Source organism: Procambarus clarkii, chromosome 14, assembly GCF_040958095.1.
Source record: "Procambarus clarkii isolate CNS0578487 chromosome 14, FALCON_Pclarkii_2.0, whole genome shotgun sequence".
NCBI lineage: Eukaryota > Metazoa > Arthropoda > Malacostraca > Decapoda > Cambaridae > Procambarus > Procambarus clarkii.
Window position 1 is genome coordinate 39,226,235 of NC_091163.1, and position 23,706 is coordinate 39,249,940.

At 41.9% G+C, this 23,706-nt stretch overlaps 1 protein-coding gene across 3 annotated transcripts in view; it reads right to left on the reverse strand.

Moving 5' to 3' along the window:
• LOC123770728 (ADP-ribosylation factor-like protein 6-interacting protein 4) overlaps positions 1 to 8,900 on the reverse strand; it is a 30,570-nt gene extending 21,670 nt beyond the window's left edge. For 2 of the 3 annotated variants that reach the window (XM_045762878.2, XM_045762867.2), the window contains exon 1: positions 8,705 to 8,900. The gene's annotated coding sequence lies outside the window, so the exon portion shown is untranslated. The remainder of the gene's footprint in view (positions 1 to 8,704) is intronic. The other variant, XM_045762859.2, reaches the window with a different exon arrangement.
• Positions 8,901 to 23,706: the final 14,806 nt, after the last annotated feature.

Consider the following 23,706-nt stretch of genomic DNA (forward strand, 5'->3'; position numbering starts at 1 on the left):
ACTTGTATATAACCTGTGTATATAGTCTAATAACCGACAAAGTATTTGTTTATTGTTTTATGAACATAATAATTGAATCAGTAATATGCACACCATAATTTTGAGTACAGCGATGATTCACACAATTTATTATATAAATATATCACACTACACACTATTGAATAATATTACAGCAAAAAACAAAGAAAAAATCAGAGACATTGAAATAATTAGGTAATAATATCTTTGTGGCAACTCCCTCCTGACAGCTTGGGTAGAGCAGACGTCGTCTGGCGCCTGCTCTGTCAACGCCTCTTTTTTGCCACACTTCTCCGCCCTATTGCAGCCAAAATATGCCACTTACGATTTTTCTATTTTTTTGCTGTGATCAGGGAACACAAATTAACACACAGAAATTTAGCAAATTAGCAACACAGAAATTATCGACAAATACAGCGACAGCAGGCAGCTCGACATCAGCGAAGCCCTACACATCAAAAGTCAACACCAGCAAACAGCCAAATAACACAATTACATTCTACCCACTTCAAGACCCCGGACCAACACAGAAGCAAGAAGAGAAAATACGCAATAATTCGTGTTCTGACTACAGTATGTAAAATTATCTTTACCCAATGATTATTCATTGGTTTGTGCTCTATCACCCCACCCAAAAACATTTGTCATATAACCTCACACAAAAACAAATATAAGCATGAAACAGAGTATATAAAAATTTGTCTTTGAAGTCACATCAAGAACATTATGAACGTTCTACTGAATACATATTGTAAAGAACACAAATATGCATCATGTTCGATAAAAAAACAAATAAAACCGCATTAGGAATACATAGAACAAATAATTGAAAATATATTTGTGGCAACACCTGGTGCTTGAATGGCCCGCACGACCGTGTCTGGGCGAGTCACGCACGGGTGACCAGCCCCTGATGACTACAGCGCACTTTGTCCACGTCCCCACAGCCAAAGTAAGTGGAATTTGGTATTTATTTTTACATAGACGTGTTCAGGGAAGGGAATTTATCATTTTACAAAGAAAAAAGAATTTTTTGGGAACACTATTTCATGCGCACAGGAGGAATTTCACAATAAACTCGGCGCAGCACAGTGGTTAATGCACAACTATATTCTACACACTTCAAGACTCCGAACCAACGTAGAAGCAGCAAGAGGAAGTATGGGCCAATAGGCCTTCTGCAGTTACTTCCATTCTTATGTTTTCATACCTAATTTATACCCATTGTTTCATGTTCTGGCATATGCTTTGTCACCTCACCCAAAACTTTTGTGCCATATCACCTCACCCAAAATGAGTATAAGTATGATGTATTTTATGTGTAAACTAAATCTTTGAAAATGTAATAAGCATTACGAAAAGCGTTCAGGCATCAGACCAGAAATAAAGAATGAATTTTGAAGAGTTAATTTATTAATTACCCTCGACAGTGAAGAACGTAAAAAATATTGAGAAGATTCGTGTTACAATTATTAATCTTACCCTTTTGGTCATATTCCTAGTAGCCAGAATGCACTTCTTGGCCTACTATGCAAGGCCCAATTTGCCTAATAAGCCATGTTTTCGTGAATTTCAATATTTTTCTAATTTTTTCTTATGAAATGATAAAGCTATCCATTTTATTATATACAAGTTAATTTTTTTAAATTAGAGTTACAACTAATGGAGATATATGACCGAACCTAACCTACCCTACCTAACCTAACCTAACCTAGCATAACCTAACCTAACCTAGCATAACCTAACCTAACCTAACCTAACCTAACCTACCCTACCTAACCTAACCTAACCTAACCTAGCATAACCTAACCTAAACTAACATAACTAAGTCAATCATTTATGTTCTTAATATAATATAATAATAATAATTCAAATAAACCAATTGGAAACAATATGTTGAAAAAAAAAAATCACTCGGCCTATTAGGCAAATCGGGCCTTACATAGTATGCCAAGAGGTGCAATCTGGCTACCAGGTACGACATACATACATACATATATATATATACATATACATATATATATACATATATACATATTATATATATATATATATATATATATATATATATATATGTCGTACCTAGTAGCCAGAACGCACTTGTCAGCCTACTATGCAAGGCCAGATTTGCCTAATAAGCCAAGTTTTCATGAATTAATTGTTTTTCGACTACCTAACGTACCTAACCTAACCTATCCTAACTTTTTCGGCTACCTAACCTAACCTAACCTATAAAGATAGGTTAGGTTGGGTTAGGTAGGGTTGGTTAGGTTTGGTCATATATCTACGTTAGTTTTAACTCCAATAAAAAAAAATTGACCTCATACATAATGAAATGGGTAGCTTTATCATTTCATAAGAAAAAAAATAGAGAAAATATATTATTTCAGGAAAACTTGGCTTGTTAGGCAAATCGGGCCTTGCATAGTAGGCTGAGAAGTGCATTCTGGCTACTAGGTACGACATATATATATATATATATATATATATATATATATATATATATATATATATATATATATATATAATATATATATATATTATATATATATATATAATATATATATATATATATATATATATATATATATATATATATATATATATATATATATAATATATATATATATTATATATATATATATAATATATATATATATTATATATATATATATATATATATATATATATATATGTCGTACCTAGTAGCCAGAATGCACTTCTCAGCCTACTATGCAAGGCCCGATTTGCCTAACAAGCCAAGTTTTCCTGAAATAATATATTTTCTCTATTTTTTTTCTTATGAAATGATAAAGCTACCCATTTCATTATGTATGAGGTCAATTTTTTTTTATTGGAGTTAAAATTAACGTAGATATATGACCGAACCTAACCAACCCTACCTAACCTAACCTAACCTAACCTATCTTTATAGGTTAGGTTAGGTAGCAGAAAAAGTTAGGTTAGGTAGGTTAGGTAGTCGAAAAACAATTAATTCATAAAAACTTGGCTTATTAGGCAAATCGGGCATTGCATAGTAGGCTGAGAAGTGCGTTCTGGCTACTAAGTACGACATATATATATATATATATATATATATATATATATATATATATATATATATACAGTATATATATATATAATTTCTATATAATCAATTTCTTTCAATTTCTTTCTTTATGCTTTATTATGCACATTAATGTCTACATTTTTCTTCTGACATATTGACCTTTAATGTTAATTAGCATATGCAAATAAGTTCACAATTGATTGGCTGGTGTGCAAGGCTTCACACTCCCTGAGAGAGCCATCAAGTTACTATAAAAAAAGCATATATCTTCACTTTCACTTCAGGTATATTTATGCCAAAGAATTAACGTGTAGCTTATATTTCTGTCTTTATGATGACATAGAAAACTTTGTTTATTATATAATATAGATAAAATTAACATTGATCTTCGAAAGGTTGTAGTGCCCATCAATAGGGAGAGCGTCGGCCAAGAAACTTTGTTTAAACTATGAATATCTTTCCTCTAATAAGGTATAATCTCTGTGATGGATTCACAAAAACTATTTTATCTCTACCTTTCTGATAACATATACAAATATAAGCTTTATTTGTGAATCTCTATTAAACAATTTATCAGAGCGTGTCAGGTTTGGTGTTCTATAAGCGAAAAAGACATGAATAGTTTAAGTAGCGAACGCATACTAACGAATAACGATAGTACAGTATCTATATACTGTACCAAAACTATTGTCCTATGAAGTTGATTTAACTTCCTGACAGGTTTTTTTAAAATAAATATTAAATGTTTTGTGGGTATTTATGCAAGATATTATCGTAAATATGCATTCTAATTGTTAATATCACCAATTAAATTTGCAACAATTTGAGCAAAGAAGTGAGATGACTGAATCACTGTGGACAGGACGCTGATATGCCAGCTCTCTCCAGGCAACCATATATCTTGGATAAGTCACTCCACAACATTGTCGCTCAGACCCTCAACTTCCTATGGCATCACCTACCACATATTTACTTCTAATTTACTGACTGCTGTAGTTGATACTTGGTTGATGGGGTTCTGGGAGTTCTTCTACTCCCGAAGCCCGGCCCGAGGCCAGGCTTAACTTGTGAGAGTTTGGCTGTTGCTTGTAGCGGCCCGCAGGCCCACATACCCACCACAGCCTGGTTGGTCCGGCACTCCTTGGAGGAATAAATCTAGTTTCCTCTTAAAGATGTCCACAGTTGTTCCGGCAATATTTCTTATGCTCGCTGGGAAGACGTTGAACAACCGTGGACCTCTGATGTTTATACAGTTCTCTCTAATTGTGCCTATGGCACCCCTGCTCTTCACTGGTTCTATTCTGCATTTTCTTCCATAACGTTCACTCCAGTTATTTTACTGTGCAGATTTGGAACCTGACCCTCCAGTATTTTCCACGTGCATATTATTTGATATTTCTCCCGTCGTCTTTCTAGCGAGTACATTCGGAGAGCTTTGAGACGATCCCAATAATTTAGATGCTTTATCTTGTTTATGTATTCCGTATATGTTCTCTGTATTCCCTCTATTTCAGCAATCTCTCCTACTCTGAAGGGGGAAGTGAGTACTGAGCAGTACTCAAGACAGGACAACACAAGTGACTTGAAGAGTACAACCATTGTGTTGGGATCCCTGGATTTAAAAGTTTTCGTAATCCATCTTATCATTCTCCTGGCTGATGCAATATTTGCTTGGTTATGCTCCCTAAAATTTAGGTTGTCAGACATCATCATTCTAAAATCCTTTACATGTCTCTTTCCTACTATGGGCAAATTTGATTGCTTTTTGTACCCTGTATTATGTTTAAGGTTTTCATTTTTACCATATCCGAGTACCTGGAATTTATCGCTGTTAAACATCATGTTATTTTCTGCTGTTCAGTCGAAAACTTTATTAATACAGTGGTACCTCGGAATGCGAGTGTCCCTGTATGCGAGTTTTTCGGAATACGAGCAGGATTTTCTCGAAAAATATGTCTCGGAACGCGAGGGTTACCTCTGGACACGAGTTTGTTGATACGCGTACAGGTCGACCCAGCGCGTGGTGGTTCGGCGATCGTCGCCCCTCCACCCATCAGTTTACCATTGTCTCGCGCCCAGTGACTACCCCCACATCAATTCTTCTCGTGGATTCTCAGTGTTTTGTTGGATTTTTGGTGATTTGACTATACAATTTGTTATTATATATCTCACCATGGGTCCCAAGAAAGCCAGTGGTAAGGATAAAGGCCAGAAAGCCCACGTGAGGATGACAATAGAGGAGAAACAAGAGATTATTCGGAAGCATGAGAACGGTACACGTGTTGTTGAACTTTGTAGGCAGTACAACAAAGCCACATCAACAATATGCACTATACTTAAGAAGAAAAATGAGATTATGAGTGCTAAAGTGGCAAAAGGAGTCAGAACAATAACGAAACAAACACCACAAATACTTGAAGAAGTGGAAAAGTTGTTATTAATTTGGATACACGACAAGGAGTTAAAGGATGATAGTGTTTCGGAAGCCATTATTTGTGAGGAAGCCAGGGTTTGGACAGATTTGTGGTGAGGAAATCGAGCAGTGAGCCTCAACCAGGACCTAGTGGCACTCAGATAAAACGTCCCAGGGAGTGCACACCAGAAAGGTCTTCACTGCCTGATGTGATATGGAAGGTGACTCCCCTTCCAAACAGTAACTCCTCTCCTCCTCCCCCCTCCTCACCATCTTCCATATGCCTGCAGCATTCAACAGCAAGGTAAGTAATAACTTGAACATAGTTTTGTAGGTATATTTAGATGAATTAGGTATAAAAATTTAGTTTGATGTGGGGTTTTTGGGGTAGTCAGGAACGGATTAATTCATTTCCCTTTATTTCTTATGGGGAAATTAGCTTCGGAATACGAGTTTTCGGAATATGAGGCGTCGCCAGGAACCAATTAAACTCTTAAACTGAGGTATGCCTGTACTGCTTTAGCATTGCCAGTTATCATCTTTGGAGTGTTGGGGGTTATTCTCCTAGTGGTACTCCTCACTTCTGGTGGCCCTTAGGGTTCTTGTGCCTTCTGTCTTAAACTGGGTTAGGAGCAACTTTAGCTGGCAGGGGCCACACTGGTGGTTTGCAGGCTTTCCTTCAGCATGCCGAGGTCAGCTTTCACAGCCATGTAAGCCAGGCTGCATTAGCTTACTTTAAGTCTGACATATGGTCCCCAATTTCTGGGCATCATGTTTGATTGCCCTTTACATGCTGGAAATCCCCTGCGGGTTTGGTAGTTCTATGGACATTCGCCTGAAAGTATTCTAGCTTTGTGCAAGCTGGTGGGGGTGGGGGTAGGGGGAGGTTGCTCGTCATCAGTGCCACAAGATAACAATGATTTGCATGCTGCCTCCGCCATGCTGCCTGCAGGGTCGGCAACATCTTTGACCTCGAGTCCTGTGGGGTTTGCTCTTACCATATGACATTTTCTGACCCCTCCTGATGTGGTTAGGCTTCCCATTTGCAGGTTTGTTTTGCTAGACTGCAGTGATCTATGTTACATACATGGGTGGATACCTGGAGCTGTCCCATCTGGTGTTTAGGGACCAGGAATTGAAGGTGCTGGTTAACTCCACCTTGGCTCCATCTGCTCCTATATTTCTGCATCTGCCCGATTATTCACGCTCTTGCCTCCAGGTGTTCTGTCACCAGCACAGCCACTCCTCCACCCTTCCTGGTTGTGTGCCGCTGCGTGTCTTTACTATTTGTATTTACTATTTGTGCCTGCAGGATCTAGCTGTTAGCTCTTGGACCCCTACTTTTCTAGCCATCGATTGTCTAATGTTCTGATTTCCAGCATATTTTTTCTTCTATCACATTTCTCTCTCACACACACACACGCACCCAGGAAGCAGCCCGTAGCAGCTGTGCCAGGTACCTTTTTACTGCTAGGTGAACAGGATCATCAGGTGGAAACAAATCCAGCCCATTTGGTTCTGCCCCGATTACAAATTGAACCCGGGCTCCTTACGACTAAAACCCTAGACTGCTGTCCATTCGATGTGTGTATGGGAGGTGGTGTGGGGGGGGGGGGGTTTGGTGTGTGGGGGGTGTGGGGTGGTGTGTAGGGGTGCGGGGGTTATGTGGGGTGTGATGTGGGGTGTACTCGCCTATTTGTACTTGTGGGGGGTTGAGCTGTGGCTCTTTGGTCCCACCTCTCAACTGTCAATCAACTGGTAATTACCTAAGTGTAGTTACAGGATGAGAGCTACACTCATTGTGTCCTGTCTACCCAGCACTCTGTCATATAACACTTTGAAACTATTGACATAGTGGTGAACAAGTTCCCGAGCCTATTGGGCTCTATCATATCTACACTTGAAACTGTGTATAGAGTCAGCCTCCACCACATCACTACCTAATGCATTCCATTTGTCAACCACTCTGACACTAAAAAAGTTCTTTCTAATATCTCTGTGGCTCATTTGGGCACTCAGTTTCCACCTGTGTCCCCTTGTGCGTGTGCCCCTTGTAATAAATAGCCTGTCTTTATCTACCCTCTTAATTCCTTTGAAAATCTTGTATGTGGTGATCATGTCCCCCCTAACTCTTCTGTCTTCCAGCGAAGTGAGGTGTAATTCCCGTAGTCTCTCCTCGTAGCTCATACCTCTCAGCTCGGGTACTAGTCTGGTGGCAAACCTTTGAACCTTTTCCAGTTTAGTCTTATGCTTGACTAGATATGTGGGGGGGGGGGAGGGTGTGGGGGGGGGAGAATTGTGGTGTGGGGGAGAGAATGTGGTATGGTATGAGGGGGGGTGTGGTTTGAAAATGAGTGAGTCAGTATGAGAGTGAATATGAGTATGAGTGAGTATGCATACGACTGAGTATATATATATATATATATATATATATATATATATATATGAGTAAGTATACATATGAGTGAGATAAAGACAGACTATTCAACACTGGTGGGATGCGAACAAGGGAACACAGGTGGAGACTGAGTACCTACATGAGCCACAGAGACGTTAGAAGGAACTTTTTCAGTGTGGGAGTAGTTAACAGGTGGAATGCATTAGGCAGTGATGTGGTGGAGACTGACTCCATACACAGTTTATAATGTAGATATGATAGAGCCCAGTAGGCTCAGGAACCTGTACACCAGTTGATTGACAGTTGAGAGGCGGGACCAAAGAGCCAGAGCTCAACCCCCGCAAGCACAACTAGGTGAGTACATATGAGTGAGTATACATATGAATGAGTATGCATATGAGTGAATTTGCATGAGTGAGAGCGAGTATGAGTCAGTATGAGTGAGAGTACGAGTAAGAGAGAGAGCATGAGTGAGTATGAGTGAGAGTATGAGTAAGAGCAGGAGTTAGAGAGTATGAGTGAGAGAGAATGAGAGAGTGAGAGTATGAGAGTGTGAGAGAGTATGAGTGAGAGTATGAGTGAGAGTATGAGTGAGAGTATGAGTGAGAGTATGAGTGAGAGTATGAGTGAGAGTATGAGAGAGAGTGTGAGAGAGAGAGTATGAGAGAGTGAGAGTATGAGAGAGAGAGAGTGTGAGAGAGAGTATGAGAGAGTGAGAGTATGAGAGAGAGAGAGAGTATGAGAGAGAGTATGAGGGGTCAGGTCTGGGCCACAGCAGCTGGTCGTCTCCGGCTCCACCACTCACCTCAGCCACACCTACATGAGGTGACTCAGGTGAGACACAGCACCACCACCAGCAGGAGCACCAGCAGCAGCAGCAGCAGGAGCAGCAGGACAACTCAACACCCACACAACGTGTCCACTGACCCAGCAGGCTGTTGTGGTCAACCTTCCGCTATTTGTTTACAAGTCTCTCTCTCTCTCTGACGTTTCGTCGACACTTTTCCCGTCTTACGTAATATTATGCTCCAGGGACTTATATATCTTACAAACTTTATTTCAACATTTATATTAACATTTGTGTTATTATCTATAAAGTTTATTAAGTTTTTTCGTTAAGTTTTGTAATAATAAATAATCTCGAATGCGGCCTATGACGTCATCACGCAGCCAGGTACACATTGTATAATTTTTCAATTATTTGTAATTTGTGTTTTACGAGGCATGGAAAGTTTCTTTTCTGTTATTATAATCGCTTAAATGTTTTTTCTCTGTATGATAATTGAAGTTTACTTTAAACTCTATACAGTATTTACATTTTATATACATGAAAAAACGCGAAAACGGAACTAATTTGAAATTTGGTTATATAATTTATCATTACCATGTCCTTATGCTATTACTAACGTTATGTAGTATATGTTGACTCATATTACCTCCAGTCTCTCCTCGTATCCCTCAGTCACTATACTTTCATTTATTTGTTAACAGAATTTAACTCATATCTATACCATATCTTAATAATCTATACCATATGTTAATACTCATATCTAGCCAAACTCAATATACTTAGTTCCTGCCAATATGGCTTCAGACCCAATAAAAGCACTAACGATGCACTTATTAATATGATTAACTTGATACATGCAGCACTTGATAAAAATGAGTTCCCTGTTGGGTTATTTGTGGACCTGCGTAAGGCTTTTGACACTGTCAACCACCAAAACCTTCTTCTTAAATTACATCATTATGGAGTCAGAGGACACTCCCTGCAATACCTCAAATCCTACCTTACTGACAGGCTCCAGTATGTTTCTGTGAATAATTCAATTTCTCCCACCCTACCCATCAACATTGGTGTTCCTCAGGGCAGCATACTTGGCCCTCTCCTCTTTCTCATCTACATTAATGACCTTCCAAATGCCTCCCAACACCTCAAACCAATCTTATTTGCTGATGACACAACTTTCATTTTCTCCAGTCCTGACCCTCTTGCTCTAAATGTCACAGTAAATACTGAACTAGATAAAGTCCATCTTTGGCTAACTGCCAACAAACTCACCCTTAACATTGACAAAACCTTCTATATTTTGTTTGGTAATAAATCCTCAAATGAAATTAATCTAAGAATAAATAATATACAAATCAGTAGTAAAGTTGATGGTAAATTCCTTGGTGTTCTCATTGACCACAAGCTGAATTTCCAGGGACACATTCTAAATATAGCAAAAAAAGTTTCTAAAACTGTTGGCATTCTTTCTAAGATCAGATATTATGTACCACGCCCTGCCCTGGTGACTCTCTATTACTCCCTTATCTATCCTTATCTCAACTATGGTATTTGTGCTTGGGGTTCTACTACCTAAAATCATTTACGTCCTCTAATTACCCAACACAAAGCTGCTATGAGGACAATATCCAACTCTGGACCCAGACATCACTCGGTACCCCTACTCAAATCTCTGAATATGTTAGATATTAAGTCACTGCACATTCTCTCTCGTGTATTATACATATATAAAACGCTAAACTGTAATGCCAATCCTGACCTCAAAAGCTTCATTGAAGGTTGTAACAGAACCCATGAGCACCACACCAGAAACAAATACCTATTTGATATTCCAAGAGTACGACTTAATCAAACTAGAAATGCTCTACAAATCAAGGGGCCCAGAATGTGGAATGACCTTCCCAATCATGTTAAAGACTGTACCTCTCTCAACCAGTTTAAGATAAAAACGAAGCACTACCCAATTACAGTCTCCGTGGTGTAGTGGTAAGACACTCGCCTGGCGTTCCGCGAGCGCTATGTCATGGGTTCGTATCCTGGCCGGGGAGGATTTACTGGGCGCAATTCCTTAACTGTAGCCTCTGTTTAACGCAACAGTAAAATGTGTACTTGGATGAAAAAACGATTCTTCGCGGCAGGGGATCGTATTCCAGGGACCATAGGATTAAGGACTTGCCCGAAACGCTACGCGTACTAGTGGCTCTACAAGAATGTAACAACTATACAATACAATACAATACAATACAATTTTATTTAGGTAAGGTACATACATACAATAAATATTTACAAGGATTGTTTAACTTATAGGTAGAGCTAGTACATACAATGCCTAAAGCCACTATTACGCAAAGCGTTTCGGGCATGATAAACTTAAATGACAAGATTAATACTAATTGAGCATAATGAGTAGAATGAAAACAAGAAATGAAAACATAGATGAAAAAGCAGCACAAATACAATTATGTCGACAAACAGCACTCTTTAAAGAAAAAAACAGACATTGGTTGACAATAGAAGGGTAAGGTAGGTTACAGGGAATTTATTAGGTATAGCTTCGCTTTTAATTTAAACTGGTTGAGAGAGGTGCAGTCTTTAACATGGTTGGGAAGGTCATTCCACATTCTGGGCCCCTTGATTTGTAGAGCATTTCTAGTTTGATTAAGTCGTACTCTAGGAATATCAAAACTGTATTTATTTCTGGTGTGATGCTCATGGGTTCTGATACAACCTTCTATGAAGCTTTTGAGATCAGGATTGGCATTATAGTTTAGCGTTTTATATATGTATAATACACATGAGAGAATGTGCAGTGACTTAATGTCTAACATATTCAGAGATTTAAGTAGGGGTACCGAGTGGTGTCTGGGGCCAGAATTGGATATTGTCCTAATAGCAGCTTTGTGTTGAGTAATTAGAGGACGTAAGTGATTTTGGGTAGTAGAGCCCCAAGCACAAATACCATAGTTGAGATATGGATAGATAAGGGAGTAATAGAGAGTCACCAGGGCAGGGCGTGGTACATAATATCTGATCTTAGAAAGAATGCCCACAGTTTTTGAAACTTTTTTTGATATGTTTAGAATGTGTCCCTGGAAATTAAGCTTGTGGTCAATGAGAATGCCAAGGAATTTGCCATCTAATTTGTTACAAATTTGGGTATTGTTTATTTTGAGATTTATTTGATTAGAGGATTTATTGCCAAACAGAATATAAAAGGTTTTGTCAATGTTAAGGGTGAGTTTGTTGGCAGTTAGCCACAGATGGACTTTATTTAGCTCAGTATTTACTGTGGCATTTAGAGCAAGGGGATCAGGACTGGAGTAAATGAAGGTTGTGTCGTCAGCAAATAGAATTGGTTTGAGGTGTTGGGAGGCATTTGGAAGGTCATTAATGTAGATGAGAAAGAGGAGAGGGCCAAGTATGCTGCCCTGGGGAACACCAATGTTGATGGGTAGGGTGGGAGAAATTGTATTATTCACAGAAACATATTGGAGCCTGTCAGTAAGGTAGGATTTGAGGTATTGTAGGGAGTGTCCTCTGACTCCATAATGATGTAATTTAAGAAGAAGGTTTTGGTGGTTGACAGTGTCAAAAGCTTTACGCAGGTCCACAAACAACCCAACAGAGAACTCATTTTTATCAAGAGCTGTATGAATCGAGTTAAGCATACTAATAAGTGCATCGTTAGTGCTTTTTTTGGGTCTGAAGCCATATTGGCAAGGGCTAAGTATATTGAGTTTGGCTAGATATGAGTAAAGCTGCTTATAGATAAGTTTTTCAAAAATTTTTGACAAGTTTGGCAGGATAGATATAGGTCTGTAGTTGTTAACATCTGTGAGATTACCACATTTGTGGACAGGCGTTACTCTCGCTTTTTTTAGAATATCTGGGAAGGTTTGGAGTTCAAGTGACTTGTTGAAGAGCAAAGCAATAGCAGGGGCTAAAGATCTGGAGGCTTTTTTGTAAATTAAAGTTGGTATCTCCTCAAGGGCACCAGACTTGGTTTTAAGGGAAAGGATTATCTCATTGACGTCAGTGGAATTAATAGGCTTTAGGTACAGAGACTGTGGATAGTTACCTGAAAGATAGTCATTAATGTCTGTACTGGAAGATGGAATATCATTTGCAAGGGATGAACCAATGGAAGAGAAGAACCTATTGAACTCAGTAGCAGAATCAGAGGCTGAAAGCTGACCATCGTTATTAGACAGGAGAGTCGGTTTGTTATTTAAAGACTTCTTTGATCCCAATATTTGAGAAATTGTTCTCCAAGTTTGTTTAATGTTGCCCTTTATTTGGGTAAATTTATCTTCGTAGTATTTAGTTTTGGCTCGTCTAATTATCTTAGACAGCAATAATGAGTAATTCTTTGAGAATTCTTTGGAGACAATTCCTAACCTATACTTCTTCTCAAGGTCATGTTTTTTATTAATAGATTTAAGTATTCCCTTTGTAAGCCAGGGATTGTTAAGCCTTTTGGTTGTGACTTGTTTTGTAAGCATAGGACAGTGGGTATTATAAAGGCTAAGAGTTTTTTGAAGAAAAGATTGTACTGCAAGGTTGATGTCCTCTATGTTACCTAACTCGGACTCCCAGTTGACATTATCAGCAGCAGTTAAAAAATTGTCTATAGCAGTTTCATTGTGCAGTCTAAAACGTATCACTCTTGACTCAAGAGGTGGTTTGCTAATGTTAGTTAAGAGAAATGTGGGGTAATGATCAGTAGTGCTATCGGTGATTATACCTGAAGTAAGCGGAGAGGTTATGTTTGTCCAGATGTGATCGAGCGTCGTGGCAGTACTATCAGTGATTCTAGTAGGTCTAGTGATTAAGGGTATGAGGAAGCAGGAATTCATACAGTTGAGGAAGCTAACAGCAGTGGGGTGTTCAGGCTCGCAGAGGTCAATATTAAAGTCCCCTGCGATAATTAGGTGGTTTTTGTTCAGTCTGTTATCAAGTATTAGATTTCTAAGGTTTGAGTTGAATTCGGACACATCAGTGTTAGGAATTCTATAAACTGCACCCACAGTCAGGACAGACTCGGCACCCTTGACTCTGAAGCTGGCGAAGATATACTCCCCATAGCAGTCTCTGGTTCTAATTTCTTTTAAGCATGTTAGTTCTTGGTGGTAGTAAAGAGCAGTGCCACCACCTCTCTGAATTTGACGACAGTTGTGAATTGCTGAGTAGTTAGGCATGTTAAAGAGCTGAGTAGTATCCTCTTTCAACCATGTTTCAGTAAGTATAATAAAAGAGAATTTGTTGTCAATAGCTTCAATCAAGGCACTAACATCATCGAAGTGTTTACCTAGGGATCTAACGTTCAAATTGATTACAGAGATATTGTGATTATGAGTTAATACATTGTTTACATCATGTGCTGCAAAATATCTGCAATTTAGATCATTAAAGTGATAATTGGCATAGATAGTGGATAAGAGGTTAAGTTCAGGGTCTATACTTGTCTGCATAAAAAAGCTGATTGCAGGAAAAACAAGGGAAGAAAGGCAAATAACAAGGTAGAAATAAGCTATAAAATAGGGAAAAAGATGTACACAATACAGAACAAAGCAAACTCAAAAGGGGCTTACAGGGGTACAATGGAGTAAGGGAGTATGGCTAGGCTAGGCAACCTAGGTAATAAATGAGATTAACGAAAAAACATATAAACATGGACTATACAAAACACAAGGTATAGAAATACAAAACAAAAATATAAACAAGACTAAGCAATACAAAAACAAATTGAGCAAAAATTAAAAATGAGGTAGATTGCTTACAAGTACTCTCAGGTACACTGTAAGTAACAATTTGCAATTTGAGATACAGGCAAAGCCAGGGGTACAATGGAGTAAGGGAGCATGGCGAGGCTAGGCAACCTAGGTAATAAATGGAATCAAAGAAAAGTTGAATAATAAGCATAGACAAATTTAAGCTAATGATTATTAATTATAAATAGTTCAGTTATGACTGTATAATTAATAAGACCTGAAGAACTATTTATGCACTCAATTAAAAAATTTCAGTAAATGACTAGTTAAGAGTAAGTTAAAAATTAAGTCAGAAAATGAAACAATGAGACTTAGGAAACCTAGCCCCACTAGTTGACAGGGGGTTAATTAAGTTAATTCACTGGGAGTGATAATGAGCTGAGACAGACCACATTGGGAGAGGAAAGCGTTGAGGTTCTCTTCTTTAGTAATAGTAAACATTTTGCCCTCTGCGGTTTTTCTCACCTTTATCAGTCCATCTCTAACGAAGCACTGATGAATCGCATCTGGGTTTTTTTGACGGATTTGACGCAGGCGGTAGAGGAGGCGCTGTCTGTTCCTAGTCAAGCACTCGTTGATGTATAATCCCTTCCGTTGGGCTACAGCTGTCCTGACTAGATTGGATTTAGTGAACTGGGAAGACAGCTTCAGGCGAATTTTCCGTTGGTTTTGACTTGATGGATTCTTTTTGCCTACTCTATAGGCAGCAATAACGTCAGATTTGTTTAGAATGAGCTGCAATTTGTCTTTTATGAGATCCAGAGCTATTTCGACACAGTTTTCACCATCATGTTCCACAGGTATATCTTGGGACGACACTATAACAGAGTCTAGCAGCTTTTGCTGGTCTTGTTCATCCTGTGAGACAGAACGCTGGGCTGAAAATGTACTGATACATGCAGTCATTTTGTTGAGGGCTTCCTCCTGTTTTTTAATGGCTTCATCGGTTTTCAGAAGGTTGCTTTCCTCACGGAGATCATTTAAATCATGCTGTAGTTGGTCTTGGCTTGCCTTGCAGTTTCTAATTTCCTCGCGGAGGAGGGTTATTTCTTGTTGTTGTTGTTGGAGATTAGCGCGGATCGCTAGATTCTCATTTAGAAGACTCAAGATGATAGCATTTTGAGACTCGAGGACTTGGCACAACTTTTTGAACCACTGATTCTCGGCCCAGTTATAGAATTCCGGTGAGGGTATTCCGGAACTCTTGTATATATCTCAAAAACTCCCTGTAACCTACCTTACTTCTAAATGTCAACCCATGTCTTTCTATTAAAAAAAAAATGCTATTTGTTGACCAACTTGTATTTTTCTACCATCTTCCCACTTTTTTTTATCTTTTATTATTTTTTTCTTTCAACACAATTTATACTTTAAGCTCAGTTACTATTAAGTTTTAGTCCAAGTGTTTTTCCCCACCTATCCTTGCCCGAAACGCTATGTGTATAGCGTTATAGAGAATATAGAATAATATATTAATATAGAAATATATAATAGAAATATTCTATATTTCCTTAATATTGAAATACATAAATAAGCAAATAAACATGAAACATGTACAAAATACTTGTGTCTATCCCTTTATTCATTTTCTAAAAAATATCAACATTATAGAAAATGAAAGTTTAATGACAAGTTTAAAGGGTAACTTTTATTGCGCTGAAGAGCACAGCTACCCTGGCGCAAGGTACACTTACCACTACTCCAACAGCCAGCAACACTATAGGTAAGGACACACTCCAACAACACACACGAGGCTTATGGTGGGACTAAATGTAAACTGTTGTAGCGAGTAGATTATCCCAATAATATACTCGCTCCAAATTCAGATTCAGATTCAGATGTTTATTCAGGTAAGGTATATACATACAAGTGATGTTACATTAATGGATTGATATATAGATAGAGCTAGTACATACATTGCCTAAAGCCACTATTACGCAATGCGTTTCGGGCAAGAAAACATTAATATCTAGAACTTAATACTAATTGAGCATAAAGAATAAAAGATGTTGAGAACAAATACAAATAAAGATAAAAAAAAAAGGGGGAACATGACTGAAAAAGCAGCACAAATACAATAGGTTGACAAACAGTGTTGATTAAAAAAAAAAAAAAAAAAAAAAAAGAAAATAACAGACATGGGTTGACAATAGAGGAGTGAGGTAGATTACAGGGAATTTATTAGGTAGTGTTTAGTTTTTATCTTAAACTGGTTGAGAGAGGTACAGTCTTTAACATGGTTGGGAAGGTCATTCCACATTCTGGGCCCCTTGATTTGCAGAGCATTTCTAGTTTGATTAAGACGTACTCTAGGAATATCAAAACTGTATTTATTTCTGGTGTGGTGCTCATGGGTTCTGTTACAACCTTCTATGAAGCTTTTAAGATCAGGATTGGCATTATAGTTTAGCGTTTTATATATGTATAATACACATGAGAGAATGTGCAGTGACTTAATATCTAACATATTAAGAGATTTGAGTAGGGGTACCGAGTGATGTCTGGGGCCAGAGTTGGATATTGTTCTAATAGCGGCTTTGTGTTGGGTAATTAGAGGACGTAAGTGATTTTGGGTAGTAGAACCCCAAGCACAAATACCATAGTTGAGATAAGGATAGATAAGGGAGTAATAGAGAGTCACCAGGGCAGGGCGTGGTACATAATATCTGATCTTAGAAAGAATGCCCACAGTTTTTGAAACTTTTTTTGATATATTTAGAATGTGTCCCTGGAAATTCAGCTTGTGGTCAATGAGAATGCCAAGGAATTTGCCATCTAATTTGTTACAAATTTGGGTATTGTTTATTTTGAGATTTATAAGACTAGAGGATTTATTGCCAAACAGAATATAGAAGGTTTTGTCAATGTTAAGGGTGAGTTTGTTGGCAGTTAGCCAAAGATGGACTTTATTTAGCTCAGTATTTACTGTGGCATTTAGAGCAAGAGGGTCAGGACTGGAGTAAATGAAGGTTGTGTCGTCAGCAAATAGAATTGGTTTGAGGTGTTGGGAGGCATTTGGAAGGTCATTAATGTAGATGAGAAAGAGGAGATATAGTGTTAATATTCCTGTCAACCTTTGGAGATGAATGAGGTGAGGCGTTGCCCGGGCAACACGGTGAGGTGTTGCCCGAGCAATATAAGCAGCAAGAATAGCAAACATTAACTAGTCTACTTTCAAGTGTGGTCTAGAGCAGACACTTGCGAGATACTGTACCAACGCTCAGTGCGCTCAACTCACACCAACGTATCACCTGTGTACTTCTGTATATTCGACCAAATATATATATAGTATCTTAGTGTCTGTGTTTATTTGTCACCATACTTTACGTAACAATAGAACCGTTACATTGGTGACCCCAGAGAGTTTCGACGATACCCAGCCACGACGGACTACGACATGGATTCTCACTGGACCTCTACTGCTATTGCTTGCTGTGGACCGCATCCACCTGTCATGGAACGCTGCCAACACCCTCGCCACAGCTATGATTTACATCGCGATCATCTCGGCATTTTCATCAACTACAGCTTGCTGCACAGCGAGTGTTACTTACTCATCTGACAGTTTCATCAGCAACTACATCATGTGGGATCTACAGCCTGTCCTGCCTCCTCTCCGTCGCTGCCAGGGCACTGCTTGTTCTACAGGGACTCCCACGAAAGCTGCTCTTTCGTCAGATTCATCTACACGTTCACTGCATTCTGATACTCTGCCGACTCAAGCACTTTGCGCAGTACAGGACTTACAGCTTGCGTTTCCGACTCTTCGTCGCCTCCAGGACAATTCAGCTCTAGCAGTGATTACCTCGTTGTCCTAACTACGTGCCTACATTACCTCCTAATGTCCTGGTGCCCGAGCCCATCCGCCCCGGATCTAAATGCTCCACCAGCGACCCAAGGACGCAACAATTATGCACATTCTTCTCTCCTGCTACACCGAGCTTGTCCACACACTGCCTACATCTTTTGGTACCAGACTACAATTTCCACAGTCAACAATGTAGTACTCGGCGTGTACAGTCCTAATCAACCCAAGACGCTACAGCTTAGACACAGAGCAGACAGCAGACTACGACCGCATCGAGCCGCCACGCTCTCGCTCCCCGAGTTTAGACACTCACAATTCTCAATCGAGCCGCCACGCTCTCGCTCCCCGAGTTTAGACACTCACAATTCTCAATCGAGCCGCCACGCTCTCCCACATAGAGCTCCACGACTCCGGCCTCACTCAGCTCTCTGCTCTGCTCCAGGCTTCGTCTCAACGTCTGCAACACCTAAATCCAGAGACACATCCGCCGACTACGCAGTTCACTTTTCGACCACAGTTACCAGCAGCACCGCCACCTACGACAACGGACGATCCTGTACGACCTCCCATGTTACAACCCCAGTTACCAGCTGCACCACAACCTGATCCTACGACGACGGACGATCCTGTGCGACCTCCCACCCTACGACCCCAGTTAGATGACATCAGCGAAGAGGAGGAAGTTAACTTTGATGGTTATGTAACGCGAGCAGGGCGTACAATTCACCGACCAGCTAAGTTCCTTGATCAAGTATTTTTCCTTTCATCCCCTGGGAGGGGGAGTTCTGTAGCGAGTAGATTATCCCAATAATATACTCGCTCCAAATATAGTGTTAATATTCCTGTCAACCTTTGGAGATGAATGAGGTGAGGCGGTGCCCGGGCAACACGGTGAGGTGTTGCCCGAGCAATATAAGCGGCAAGAATAGCAAACATTAACTAGTCTACTTTCAAGTGTGGTCTAGAGCAGACACTTGCGAGATACTGTACCAACGCTCAGTGCGCTCAACTCACACCAACGTATCACCTATGTACTTCTGTATATTCGACCAAATATATATATAGTATCTTAGTGTCTGTGTTTATTTGTCACCATACTTTACGTAACAATAGAACCGTTACACTGTCAGCGAAACTATTCGCAGACTTTGTCTCATTATATACTGAGAAAATGGCAGAATTCAGAGATAACACCATCAATGGTGTCCAAGAAATGTTTAAGTACTTCATTCATAATGATGTACTGCCGGGAATCTTGGCGAAGTATCCGTAGTTGGCTTACTGTAGGTGTAGCTGCCGCCCAGTTGGGTGGGTGTGGAGCACATGACTGTAAAGCTGCGGCCCAGTTGGGTGGGTGTGGAGCACGTGACTGTAAAGCTGCCGCCCAGTTGGGTGGGTGTGGAGCACATGACTGTAAAGCTGCCGCCCAGTTGGGTGGGTGTGGAGCACGTGACTGTAAAGCTGCGGCCCAGTTGGGTGGGTGTGGAGCACATGACTGTAAAGCTGCGGCCCAGTTGGGTGGGTGTGGAGCACGTGACTGTAAAGCTGCGGCCCAGTTGGGTGGGTGTGGAGCACGTGACTGTAAAGCTGCGGCCCAGTTGGGTGGGTGTGGAGCACGTGACTGTAAAGCTGCGGCCCAGTTGGGTGGGTGTGGAGCACATGACTGTAAAGCTGCGGCCCAGTTGGGTGGGTGTGGAGCAAGACTAGTAACTGTGTGACTCACCATAGATGTAAAGTGCCTTGTATAGTGACTGTTGTGAACCTCTTGTTGATATAAAAGATTATCGATGTGTATATGTATTTGTGTAAATGATTATATATAAATATGTACATGTATATATATATATATATATATATATATATATATATATATATATATATATATATATATATATACAATCAAATATATTAGTGTATATGTATAATCAGCAGGCTACAGCAAAGACTCAACCCTCCTGTTTGGCAAACATTAAGTCACCTCAACAGAGGGAACTCAACAGGGAGACCCACTTGCACCCTTTCTCTTTTGCATAGCGCTTCAAGAAATTACAACCAGACTGTCCAGTGAGCTCAACATCTGGTTCCTGGATGATGTCACTCTGGCAGGCACACAAGACTCCCTGCTGGAAGACCTACAGCTGGTGAAGACACGGGGGGAGTCCATGGGTCTCGTTCTTAGCCCCTCCAAGTGCGAAATTATTGCATGCAGTGAAGTAATCATTAGAGCAGTGAAATCAGTTTTCCCAGAAGCCTCAGTCATTAAACCTACCGACAGCACACTACTCGGAGCACCTCTGGGCCACAATGCCATTGCTGCAGTCCTTGACGAAAAGTTTAGAGACCTAAAGAGGATGGAAGAGAGAATAGGAAACTTGGACTCCCACGATGCCCTCTACCTTCTCACAAAGTGCCTTACCTTGCCCAGGCTAACATACTTCTTAAGGTGTGCACCAACTTTTGGCAACGCACTTCTACATCAATATGATGAGCTCCTCAGGTCAATATTCAGGAAGGCGCTCAACCTAGATTTAGATGACAGTCAGTGAGACCAAGCAACACTACCAGTGAGATTTGGAGGGATAGGCATACGAAAGGCAACTGAGGTAGCACTTCCAGCATTCTTATCCTCATGTCCAGCAGCCAACGAATTGGTAGGGCAGATCCTACCAGAGCGTATGAGAGAGACAGCGGGAACTCATGATCAAACGTTCATCGAAGCAGCCAGACAATGGGACACCATTGCACACCCTCAACCCCGACCACAAGTCCCAAAAGACCACAAGCAGGCCCACTGGGATAGCCCCATAATGGAAAAGACTGTCACAGCAATGATTGACAACGCTGATGCTGAAAACAAAGCCCGCCTCCTAGCGGTAACAGCACCCCACGCCGGGGATTTTTTATTTGCTGTGCCCAATGCAGCCCTGGGAACTCGCCTCAGTCATGACGCTCTCCGCATTGGAGTTGCCCTTCGCCTTGCCGCCCCCATCCTCACCGAACATAGGTGCATCTGCGGAACTGCGATGGCAGACCAATATGGTCGTCATGGTCTGGTATGTCGTAAATCACAGGGTAAGATTGCAAGACATGAAGAAGTCAACGACATCATCAAGAGGAGCCTCGCCACAGCCCGCTGCCCGGCACAAAGAGAACCACACTTATCCAGACCTAACGACCCTCAGAAGCGCCCTGATGGGGTCACCTTGCTACCTTGGAAGGATGGTAAGCAAGTGGTATGGGACTACACGTGCGCTGCCACACTGGCCAGTACCTACCTCCACTACAGCACACGTGAAAGCGGTGGTGCTGCTTCTTTCAGGGAATCGCAGAAAATAATTAAATACAGAGGTCTAGCTCGCTGCTACAGCTTTGTTCCGATCGGCTCGGAGACCCTCGGTTCGTGGGGAAAATGTGCATTGAAGTTAATGAAGGAATTGAAGGACAAATTGATCAGCGCTACAAAAGACCAGAGAGCAAAAAGTTTCTTGTTCCAGCGCCTCAGTGTTGCGATTCAGAGGAGAAATGCCTGTTGCGTCGTGGGCACTAGTCCAACTTCAGAGGAATTCGAAGAAGTGTTTGACTTGCAACAATGATCGAACCCATCTGTGGCATTCATCAATGTTTCCCATTGTCGTGTTTTTCAAGAGATCCATAACATATATATTTATATATATATATATATATATATATATATATATATATATATATATATATATATATATATATATATATATTGGTCCATACCAATAGCAGCTGCCTCGTATGGACCAATAGCAGCTGCCTCGTATGGACCAATAGCAGCTGCCTCGTATGGACCAATAGCAACTGCCCCGTATGGTCCAATAGCAGCTGCCTCGTATGGACCAGTAGCAGCGCCTCGTATGGACCAATAGCAGCTGCCTCGTATGGACCAATAGCAGCTGCCTCGTATGGACCAATAGCAGCCGCCTCGTATGGACCAATAGCAGCCGCCTCGTATGGACCAATAGCAGCTGCCTCGTATGGACCAATAGCAGCTGCCTCGTATGGACCAATAGGAGCTGCCTCGTATGGACCAATAGCAACTGCCCCGTATGGACCAATAGCAGCTGCCTCGTATGGACCAATAGCAGCCGCCTCGTATGGACCAATAGCAGCTGCCTCGTATGGACCAATAGCAGCTGCCTCGTATGGACCAATAGGAGCTGCCTCGTATGGACCAATAGCAACTGCCCCGTATGGACCAATAGCAGCCGCCTCGTATGGACCAATAGCAGCTGCCTCGTATGGACCAATAGCAGCTGCCTCGTATGGACCAATAGCAGCCGCCTCGTATGGACCAATAGCAGCTGCCTCGTATGGACCAGTAGCAGCTGCCTCGTATGGACCAATTTACTCCTATGTTGTAATGTAGTACAGAGTTTTAGTCACATAATTAGAGGTGTTGGCCTCGGAATATTTTACTGTGACGGTTGAGCACTTCCGTTGTGCGGAGGGTCCTTGACCCGCGGCCCACTGTCTCCTCTTGTTGGCGGCGGCCAACTGAAGCGATGTAGAGTAACTGACAAGACCACACCGTCGTCCAGGCGGGGTGTCCCCACACCGTCGTCCAGGCGGGGTGTCCCTACAGCGTCGTCCAGGCGGGGTGTCCCTACACCGTCGTCCAGGCGGGGTGTCCCCACACCGTCGTCCAGGCGGGGTGTCCCTACAGCGTCGTCCAGGCGGGGTGTCCCTACACCGTCGTCCAGGCGGGGTGTCCCTACACCGTCGTCCAGGCGGGGTGTCCCTACACCGTCGTCCAGGCGGGGTGTCCCCACACCGTCGTCCAGGCGGGGTGTCCCCACACCGTCGTCCAGGCGGGGTGTCCCCACACCGTCGTCCAGGCGGGGTGTCCCCACACCGTCGTCCAGGCGGGGTGTCCCCACACCGTCGTCCAGGCGGGGTGTCCCCACACCGTCGTCCAGGCGGGGTGTCCCTACACCGTCGTCCAGGCGGGGTGTCCCCACACCGTCGTCCAGGCGGGGTGTCCCCACACCGTCGTCCAGGCGGGGTGTCCCCACACCGTCGTCCAGGCGGGGTGTCCCCACACCGTCGTCCAGGTGGGGTGTCCCCACACCGTCGTCCAGGCGGGGTGTCCCTACACCGTCGTCCAGGCGGGGTGTCCCCACACCGTCGTCCAGGCGGGGTGTCCCCACACCGTCGTCCAGGCGGGGTGTCCCCACACCGTCGTCCAGGCGGGGTGTCCCCACACCGTCGTCCAGGCGGGGTGTCCCCACACCGTCGTCCAGGCGGGGTGTCCCCACACCGTCGTCCAGGCGGGGTGTCCCCACACCGTCGTCCAGGCGGGGTGTCCCCACACCGTCGTCCAGGCGGGGTGTCCCCACACCGTCGTCCAGGCGGGGTGTCCCCACACCGTCGTCCAGGCGGGGAGTCCCTACACCGTCGTCCAGGCGGGGTGT